The 11,248-nt window shown below is 36.4% G+C and overlaps 1 protein-coding gene across 1 annotated transcript in view; it reads right to left on the reverse strand.

Annotated features, from left to right (window-relative positions):
- The window catches only part of MNS1 (meiosis specific nuclear structural 1), a 44,828-nt gene extending 44,110 nt beyond the window's left edge, over positions 1-718 (reverse strand). The window contains exon 1 of the mRNA XM_054451611.2: positions 93-718. The gene's annotated coding sequence lies outside the window, so the exon portion shown is untranslated. The remainder of the gene's footprint in view (positions 1-92) is intronic.
- Between the last annotated feature and the right edge of the window lie 10,530 nt (positions 719-11,248).

Genomic DNA, 11,248 nt, shown 5'->3' on the forward strand with positions numbered 1-11,248 from the left:
CCAGCAGCCTTCAGTTCACCCACCCCCCTGCCACCCCGCAGAAGCTGCTGGTAAATTTTGGGACTAAAATCTATGAGCCACATGAATCTTACTCTGCTATGTGGTCCAGGTACCAAGGAGAGCACGTTACATGATGGCAGGATGTTGATCTGGTTCATTTCATAGGCAGATTAGACACTAAAGTCCATTTTAAATGGGAAGTTTAAGAATGATAATGGATCAGAGAAATTAGATATACTGATTTTAGAAATGATACATTCAGAGAAATCTTGTCAACACTAAAATATTTGTATAAGGTGATTAGTGGTATAACTTTGTGTTATTCTAATTTGAAGTCCGTCTTCTGTAGCAATATGTCTGCTTAAAGATTAATAACAAATAGGATTTCTAGTTTCAGTGCTGACGTGTAAAAGCTTGGAAGTTGTCACCCCATCCTTACAACCAGATAAAAACAACTAAAAATCAGCGACTTCTCTTGGCTCCATCATACAACTGAGGTCGCTCCTGTCTCTGTCCTTTGGTCATTTATCACGTGGTTGCATATCTATGTTGTCTCTACTACTCCACTCATTGCCATCACTGTTTGAGAGGAATGGAGAGAAGGTGTAAACCTGCCCTCTGGGTGTTCTGTGTAAATTGATCTGGAATGGAGCAAAGCAGGCAGCCTGCTGTAAATTTCTCTTCTTGGCATATCCATCTCCGCAAAGGGTTGGGCCCTCTATAGAAGAGAGAGGAGACAGGCATGGGTTCAGGATTGAACAGGGTATAACACATTCAATAGAGTGTGGGTTTTAATTTGTTAATTCCTAATAGTGAAATAGTGACATTGCAAAGTATTTCAGCAAACATGTATGTTTTTTATTGTTTACTTCTCGAATCGAGGACTTTTGTCTCTAAAGGGAACTTCAGTTATAATTCCTCATTTCCAGTATACCCTTGGATATGGTAGAAGGATTCATATAATTTAATAGGTAATCTAAGAAAAAGATTTTTGGCCAGAATATTGACCTAAATCCAAGACAAATTTAATCAATTGTAACAATTAGCTGATTTTAACCTTTAAAAAAATTATCCTAACAATTACTACATTTTTAATAGACTTTGCTCCTTTTTTGAAGCCGTTTTAGGTTTACAGAAAAATTGACAGAATACAGAGAATTCCCCGTCTCACCTCTCCTCCCCACTGCACCCATACAATTTCCCCTATTTCTAGCATTACATATTAGTGTAGTACATTTGTTACACTTGAAGAACCAATATTAATATGACTAAGTTCATAATCTACATTAGGGTTCACTCTTTGTTTTGTATAGGTCTATGAGGATTTGTTTTGTTTTGTTTTGTTTTGTTTTCTGAGACGGAGTCTGGCTCTGTCGCCCAGTCTGGAGTGCAGTGACATGATCTCGGCTCACTGCAACCTCTACCTCCCAGGTTCAAGCGATTCTCCTGCCTCAGCCCCAAGTAGCTGAGACTACAGGCAAATTTTTGTATTTTTAGTAGAGACAGAGTTTCACCAATTTGGCCAGGCTGGTCTTGAACTCCTGACCTCAAGTCATACACCCACCTTGGCCTCCCAAAGTGCTGGGAGTATAGGCATGAGCAACTGCTCCCAGGTGGGTTTTGAGAAATACATAATGTCATGTATCTGGCCAGGAGTGGTGGCTTGCATCTGTAATCCCAGTTACTTGGGAGACTGAGGCAAGAAGATTGCTTGAGGTCCGAAAATTGAGACATATTGTCATATATCTATTATTACAGTATCATACAGAATAGTTTCATTGCCTAAAAAGTCTCTGTGTTCTACCTATTCATTTCTCCCTCACGCCTTCCTCCCAAACCCCTGGGAACCACTAATCTTTCTATTGTTTCTATAGATTTGCCTTTTCCAGAATGTCATATCATTGGAATCATACAGTATGTAGCCTTTTCAGACCGGCATCTTTCCCTTAGCAAAACTCATTTAAAGGTTCCTGCAAATCTTTAGGTGACTTGATAGCTCATTTATTTTATTACTAAATAACATTCCATTGCATGTCATTAGTAAAAAACAATTATATTTAAATATTATTTCTAGTGATAAATTATTACTATCATAAATGACACTTCATTGTTAAAGGAGGACTTATGCCTTCCTAACATTACAAGGAAGTCTTCTCGTTCATTTCCCTCTAGAAAATAGCTTTTTACCTACAGGTCTAGACTGAAATGTCTAGAGTACTGAGGGGAAGGAGCTTTTCCTTATAATAAATGATGAATTATACTGATTAATGTCCCCCAATAGTTATAATATAACAGGGTTGAACTTAACAGAGTTGCTGATCTGAAATAAAGCATGTTAATAGATGTGCACTGTTAAGTGTAGCTATACAGTAAAAATTATTTACGAAATGGTATTGCTTTATAAAATAAAGCAATTAGAACAATTTTTCTTTCATTCAGAAAAATGCCCAAATCTAATCTAATTTGCTGCAGCTGGACACCACCTGCAGATGACTGTTGAAATACTCTGAACATTACACACTTATCTTTTAAATATTGATAATGTCATTCTTCATTTTCTCGACATGAAATCCCAGAGGGAACAATTATGCTAATAAACCTTAATGATTCTTGCAAATAAATGATCAAACCGAATTGCTGCTGTTGATTTATATTAATGGATGCCTTTAGGATGAGATTTGCCAGTATGATGCTGCCTCTTGAATCTCAATTCATCTTATTTAGCTGAAGAGGGTATATAGTTTGTTAAATAGATGAAGTGTTTAAAATATAATGTGCTTGTGCAGTTTTTGCACTTCATAATGTTCAAGTATTACCATCTTGCCTTGTGGCAAATCTGCATTTAATGGTTTCATTGTATATAACTTCCTTTAGTACTTTTTCTGTCTGTCACATGCAGTTAGAAAGTGACTGCTCTCTGGTTGATGCAGAATAGGCTAACTTCCATATGTTGAATTTGATTGTTTCATTAAGACAATAAAACTGTTTCTGGATATTTTAGCCACCATAATCTGGGAATCGTATGGACTGTGTGATGATGTGATCAAGTGCTAAATAATTGTTAGGGGTAAAGAGACATGACAAAATGGTTGGTGAGCTCATTTAAACCCAGGCTTAGTGGATGTCTTTCGTTCCTGTTCTCTCACTTTCACTTTTGCTCTTGCATCTTTGCTATGTCTACAGGAATAGGAGATTGCTGACTTCATGAATTCTAGAATAACACTGAAAAAGAACTACAGAATTGTCATATATTGATTTCCAGGGTTGAGAACACTACACAGAAAGAATGCTTATTCATTGTAGATATGAATAAAAATTTACCTGGGTAATTTTATTGAAAAGCTACTATTTGTAAATGAGTAGTAAAATAGAAGACTGGCATCTACATATTATGTATATAGGAATGGAATATAGAACTTGTGATGTCAAATAACTTGTGATGTCATTAGGAATTTCTTATATGATGCACAGGGACTGTAATTTGGCTAGCAGTGAAGTAAAGATGACCATATTAAATTCATCATGAAGAGTGGAGGAATCCCCTTCTGAATTATATAAGCTCTTATTGGTAAAAAAAAAAAAAGTATATGTATATACCTATATTTATATAGAGATATATACATGTGTAAACTATGTTTATATGGATTTTTTTCATTTCTTAACTTTAAAAAGGTACCAAATTTGATGAAATTTGATATATTTATGGCAATTTTTCTAGTGAAAACTTAACCAGACCAAAAATTTAAAACAACTAAATGCACGATTTTATTTATTGCAAAATTTTCTAATTTAGCAAAAAACAAAAACAAAACACCACAAAAATGGGTGATCTAAACATGCAGTGTTAAGGGAATGGCTAATTAAATTGTGGCATATCAGCTATGTACCTAGAGAAGTGTGTCTGGAGGGCCAGAGGGGCCAGCCCAGAAGAGGCAAACTGTGGAAAACCTGAGCAGCAGCATCTTGGGAAAGGAGAATAACTGGGCACTCAGAAGCTGGGCACTGACTCTAAGGTCCTAGGAAAAAGAGGAACACAGCTGCCCTCCATGGGGAACAGCAGATAAAGAATGTGGTCACCAAGGAGGGAGAGACAAAGAGGCTAAGCTTGCTGTGAGCACAGGAAATAAGGCAGAGGCCCAGGGCTGTCTACATTGTCCTTGGACCCTGCTTGGACTGTTGGACTGCTGATAGACTTCTGGGATGGAGGGAGGGAGGGAGAGAGACAGAGAAAGAGAAAGAGACACTGAATCAATTAACTGAAAGACCAAACAGGTAAGAACAGTCTAGCAGTTCTGTAAAAACCTTGCCTTGTTAATAGATGACAAAGTGCATAAAGAAATGTAGTGGAAAACACTTGATTAATATTAGAAAACATTATCCTGCTACCTTATCATTTATTGATTTATTGAGTGCTTCATACATGCCAATCACTTCACGTATAGTTGTCTTTACTTAGTAAAACAACCCCATTCACTTTATATATGAAGAAAACAAGATTCAAAGGAAAGAATTAACTAGGCAAGCTCGTAGAAAGGAGTAATCATGGGACAGAGATTTGTACAAAGTCTCTCTAGCTCATTTTTCATGAATCCAGCATTTTTCAAACTATGGATCACAAACAGCATTTAAAAAGAAATGGAATAGAATAGTCCAGAAAATACAGAGTGCATCAAATCTAGTTAACTAGGTATTGTTTTGTAACACTTTTTAGTTCTAGATAGATGATAGATTGACCTATCAATAGATAGATAGAATGTATACATCGGGTCATGATGTAAAATATAAGGGTGAAGGTCAGAAAGGTTTGAAAATGAGTTAGACCATATTGCCTGTCTTTCTCAGTCTTAGGAAGATGCTTCTTTGAATTATAGCAAATTTCACATTTTAAGAATTTTTCCCACAATGTCAAGGGCATCACTCCACTCCAAATAATTTTTTCAAAGAATCACTGAATCAGACATATTTGAAGTATTTTCAACTAATTGTACCAATCCTTCCAATGATTATAGAGTAGTAAACCAAAGTGATTCCTTATTTACTCTTTCCTAGGCAAACCCAGCTTTGTTTTATTAAAATTCGTATTACAATTAATTACTCTGACTGTAATAAAACATATCATGTTAACAGTATCATAGATGATATAACAATTTATACATAATGAAATGCGATGTACTCATAGAATATTATACAATATATGTTCTACATAGTGTTTATAGAACAATAATGACAATTACTAAATTGTATTAGGTATCCAGTACTTGCTGATTTGTGTCCAGATCAGTAATAACAATGATATTTTGTTAGAAGCAGAGACTTCCTAATTTGAAAGTATGGGGAATGCTAGGGAAAACTGATGCAGGCATAAAGGCAGCATCTGGAAAGAAAGGAAACAACACTTTCAATACTAATTTTATAAGCAGGTGGTGCCAAGGAATCCAATTAGATCAACAGGTACATGTGACAGGAATCAAGGAAACAGATCCTTCCATCTGACCCATCCTACTGGAGACGGTGGGTAAACTTAATTAGTTTGCTTGGTCCTCTACTTGGTGATTTCTGTCCACATATCAATGAGGAGTTCAATATATAGAGTGAAAACCTACCCTATCATAAGTCTCTTGTTTTATAAGATATTGCTGTGAGGATTACAGAATAACCAGAACAACAAGGTAATAGTGGCCTCTAAGGCAGCACTAGTCATAAAAGTAGCAAAAAAAAAAAAAAAAAAAAAAAAAAGAAAGAAAATGGGAAGAGTAAAAGAGTGAATAGCACCGTAAGTGATGAGAGGCATTCTTGCTTCCTATTTTTTTAATGCTTCTCTGGCTATTTCTATACTAATGTATTCAGAGCAACAGTTACCAACTGTGTGCCTCCCCACCATATAATTCTGTTCCTTAGGGTTTTTCTTTCCTTTCCTAGTAGATATACCTAAGAAATAGTCAAATAATAATTCACAAAACCTAATCCAGCCCCTTAGTTCTTTAGGATCTGTTATAGTAACCGGCATCTGGTGACCTGAACTGAGCTGATAAATTTGATCAAATCTATGATATCATCAATGATATGCACCATTATTTTATTCATCAGTAAAGAAGAAAACAATCCTACTAATTAAATTGTAGCAAATCATCTATTTAAAGATATCCCAATTTCAGAAAGCTTAAAATGCAAAAAAAAAAAAAAAAAAAAGTCTTAGAATCTGTGCAAACATGAATTTTTTTTCTCTCTGGAATTAAATTTTACTACAATACGTTTATCCTAATGCCATGCCGTCATGAGAGAGCACAAATGAGGAACTGCGATAATGGTAACTACAACAAGCAAAGAGAAACCATTGCTAGTCAGTCCCCACCAGCAGAATAAGATCCTAATTCCTACTCAAGTTATGTTTCCTTTATCCCTCCTTGGCATCAACCAGGGCAATCGCTACACTCTGCATCAGTTAGCGTCCTCTGAGATGCAAATGCCAGGATGGAATTGGATGGTCAAGAGGTTTATTTGGAGAAAGTCCTAAGAAAGCTAAAGAGGGAGGGGAAAAAGAGACCATAATACAGATCTAACACATAAAAGCAGAGAGGAAAAGAAAAAGGAGTCTCAAGTAGCAGCACAATTCTGAGAGAGTTTCTACCAGGCTAATGGGAAGTCTCCAAGCAAAGACTTCCCATTAGATATGTCCCATGTTGTGTCAAAAGCCCTGGCTCTCATATCCTGGCATTGGCCAGGAGTACTCAGGGGATAGCATAGTCTCAGCGTGGACGCAGCAGCCAATCTGAATGTGTAGCATCTGGAGGTTCATGGAGGAGCACCTTCCTTGCAGCAGGTTCCCTTAAGGACAATTCTGAGCAGGGCACTTCCATGGCTGCCACACTGACATATGGCATACCACCATGCTTCCCAAACTGATAGTGGCTCTCATTTCCTCTGATCTTCTCATACATCATATTTGTTATTATTGCTGCCTCACTGAGCTCTTCTCTAAAAATACTCTACATGCTAGATTTTCTGCCCACATCTTGGAATCAGACACATAGAATCCTTGAGGGATGGCATGGCCTGCAAGTAACACCTGGATTAGACATCACTCACACGGTCAAACTGCAATCCCTGTTTCCCAACCTCCCACTTAAGGCAAAACACCCACTGCTTCTCCTTCCCAGAGTTCGCCTGCTAAGTATGCAAATTAGGACACAGTTCTTCCCCACTCCCCTTTTACAACTGTTACTGCATAAAGACTATGGAAAATGTTTCAAATTTTAAAACTTGAGGCTTGAAAACCCTTACAAGAAAACATTTGTGAGATGAATGTCCAGGTATTTTATAAAAGGCTATAACAAAAGAACCATCTGTGTTCAAATAGTATGTCATGATCAGAAACACAGAAACTCACACAAGCTTTAAGGATGCAATACTGAATCAATTTATACGATACGGTGGCAAGAATAGACAGTATCTTTGACCTTGAACAGGTCATTTAACCTCCCTGATGTCTATTTCCTCTTCTATAAAATGAAGAGGATAGGGTAGAATATCCTTGAGGCCTCATTTAGCACTAACATTCTATGAAATAAGAGTCAACTTAGAGATTAATGGGGTTTCTGAGCCTCAAGCAATTAATTACACTGTCGCTGCCCTTTAACAGACCCATCACAGAAGAAAATTAGATTCAACTGACAGATTTTAATCTTCACCAACTCATGTTGATTTTAAGTCCAACATTATTTTTTAAGATTGCAAATTAATGCTCACAAAAGGTTCAAAAGCTGTCAGGCCAAGAAATTTGACCTGATAGACACATTGTAATACTTAAACCATTCTTTTCTATTTAAAAAAAGTTGTACTGACTTTCCCCCACTGCCCCCAACCCCCCTAGTATTCAGAACCTCAGCAGGCACTCTGCTAGAGTTTTACAAAATGACAGTGGTTTTAGGAAGTTCTTCACCAATTTCTGAAATTCTCAAGGATATCTGTGATTAGGGACTTTAATTCTGCCCACATCTACTTTATCTAATTCCATTATGTTCTCTTTATTTTTCTTTGGCTTTCTGCCTGCCTTCCCTTCCCTTTACCTGTACTTGGGTCAACATTGAATTATTAATAGAAAAACATGTTGGTTTATTTTCTAGCAAATTTTTTAGTAAAAAAAAAAAAATCAGTTTGGATTTCCAGTTAATAGAGAAGTATCTCATCATATCCTCCCTTATTTTTTTATTTTTATTTTTATTTTTTTTTTGAGATGGAGTTGTTGCCCAGGCTGGAGTACAGTGGCGTGATCTAGGCTCACTGCAACCTCCACCTCCCAGGTCAAGTGATTCTCCTGCCTCAGCCTCCTAAGTAGCTGGGACTACAGGCACCTGCCACCATGCCCAGCTAATTTTTGTATTTTTTGGTAGAGATGGTGTTTCACCATGTTGGCCAGGCTGGTCATGACCTCCTTACCTCAAGTGATCTGCCTGCCTTGGCCTCCCAAAGTGCTGGGATTACAGGCATGAGCCACCATGCCCAGCCCATATACTCCTTTTAATGCTTATGTATTTAAGCAGTACTGATATTTTCTATGTTTATCTTAAATATTATAGTTCATATCTACTTTAGATTTAAAAATTAAATCTCACAACTTTTAGTTTATTGAACTTTGATTTCCAATATCCAGTTTCTACTTCTATGTCATGTTTATTTGCACCAATAATATCTCTGACATACAGAAAGGTGAGAAGAATAATATAAACACCCATGTATCCATAATCTGACACAAGAAAAAATGTGGAACCTGGCTCTGTGCATCAGTGCACCTCTTCCTGTCTCATTTCTTCCACCCAGAGATAACATTGTACTGTATTTAATAGTGTTTATCATTATTGTGCATGCCTTTATACTTTCAACTTGTAAGAGATATGTGATACTATTTTGCATGCTGTAATAAGATTGAGTCATATTTCTGCAAATCTCTTTAGACACATTTGTGAGAATATTCCTCTGTAGTACATGTACATCTACTTTGTCTTTGATAAGCTGTGACTTATATTTTTACTTTCTCTAAAATGTCTATTAATGCACAGAAACTTTAAATTTAATATAGTCAAATTTATCATTTTATGTTTTCTGCTTTTTGCCTTCAGTAATCATTTACTAATCTGAGGTCATAAAGCTTTTCATAATACACCTTTAATTCACCTGGGATTTATTCTGGATAATGTGAGGTAGGTGTCCAATTTTATTACTCTTTTGTCCATATGGATAACAAGGTCCCTGCACCACTATCTCTCCCTATTTATCTATAATGTACTGATTTCATACTATTTTAATTATGATCTGTTTATAATAATACTTGCTACCTTGTAGAGCAAGACCTTAATTTGTTCTTCTGAACATTTTTGGCTATTCTTTGCCCTCTGTTCTTCTATATAAATTTTGATTTTCCTTGTCAAGTTTCCTGGAGAAAAACTGTCGAGAACTTTATTGGAATTTAATTGAATTTATGCATCAACTTTTAAAAAGCCAAACAATTTAAATTCTATTCATGTACATGGTGCATCTTTATTATGTCTTTAAAAAAAATGTCTTTTAAGCTTTTATAATTTTCTCTATAAAGATTTCATGCTTTTTTGTTAGATTTATTCCTAGATATTTTAAATTATTTGCTGCTGTCATAAATAATATCTATATTATTACTCGGGGTCGAAACAGGAAACAGTACCCTCAAATTGAGTCATTTAAAAAGATGCAGACAAGGTTTAAGGAGAGCAACAGGAATCGTAGGCAGGAATTGTACAGTACCCAGGAGCCAGTAACTCTGGGGAAATATTACTACTCCTGAGCCTAAGGGAAAGGGGAGAAGGCACGTTTCTAGACCCCAAAGATAGAAAAAGCTATGTGAAGAGACCCCTTTGATGGCAGCTGTGACCTTTGGTCAAAGGATGCAGCTCACCAAGAACAACCTCAGAGGGACAGTTGAGGCAACACAAACCCCGTCTTCTTTTCTTCCTTCTCTTCCTTTATTGGATCTTCTGATGATGCAACCACCGGCTAAACCCAATGAGAGCTCAAAGAGCAAGGGGGAGAGTTAGTTGCCAGCCAGTCTTCCAAGGCACCACCAGTGTAGAGAAGGGTGGAGGGAAATCTGGAGGGGGAAGTAGATGTCCACCACTGTATCTTTTTCAAACTTAAGTTTCTGTTTTTGTTGGTGTATGAGAATGCAAATGATTTCTGTATGTCAACTTTATATCCGCTAATCTTGCTGAACTTCATTTTAAGTTCTAATCATTTATCTGTAAACTTCCTTGAGTTTTTTTTTTATATACTTTAAGTTTTAGGGTACATGTGCACAACGTGCAGGTTAGTTACATATGTATACATGTGCCATGTTGGTGTGCTGCACCCATTAACTCATCATTTAACATTAGGTATATCTCCGAATGCTCTCCCTCCCCCCTCCCCCCACCCCACAACATGCCCCTGTGTGTGATGTTCCCCTTCCTGTGTCCATGTGTTCTCATTGTTCAATTCCCACCTATGAGTGAGAACATGCGGTGTTTGGTTTTTTGTCCTTGCGATAGTTTGCTGAGAATGATGGTTTCCAGCTTCATCCATGTCCCTACAAAGGACATGAACTCATCATTTTTTATGGCTGCATAGTATTCCATGGTGTATATGTGCCACATTTTCTTAATCCAGTCTATCATTTTGTAGATATGCAGCATTATTTCTGAGGGCTCTGTTCTGCTTGAGTTTTTTATTATTGTCCTTTGCCTTCCTCTTACTCCATTTTAATTTTTTTCTTCCCTCATTGCACTAGCTGGAACCTATAAGAAAATGATAAATAGAAGAATTAATAGGTGTGTTTTTGACTTATATGTTTGACATCTCATTATGAAGTATGATGTTTGCTGTAGTTTTGTTTTTGTTTTTATTATTGAAAAGCAATATATGTGCATTGTGGAAAGTTAGGCTATATAGATACCTATATATTAAAAAGAATGCTATGTTTCTATCACTCAGAGATTACAATTAACACCTTAGAGAGTTACAGTATATACATATATATTTACTTTTTAACGAAAGGAGATCATACTGTACATGTAGTAGTATAAAGGTTGCATGCTATAAACTGCTTTTCATGCTGTAGGTGTTTTATTCCCCCTTTCCCCATATTTATGAAGATTTTTCATCCTAAATGGGAATTCAATTTTTTAATACCTTAAAATGACACAACTTGATTATCTTACAGTTCTGTAGCTCAGGAGTCTAACCT

Source organism: Pongo pygmaeus, chromosome 16 (genome assembly GCF_028885625.2).
Source record: "Pongo pygmaeus isolate AG05252 chromosome 16, NHGRI_mPonPyg2-v2.0_pri, whole genome shotgun sequence".
Lineage (NCBI taxonomy): Eukaryota > Metazoa > Chordata > Mammalia > Primates > Hominidae > Pongo > Pongo pygmaeus.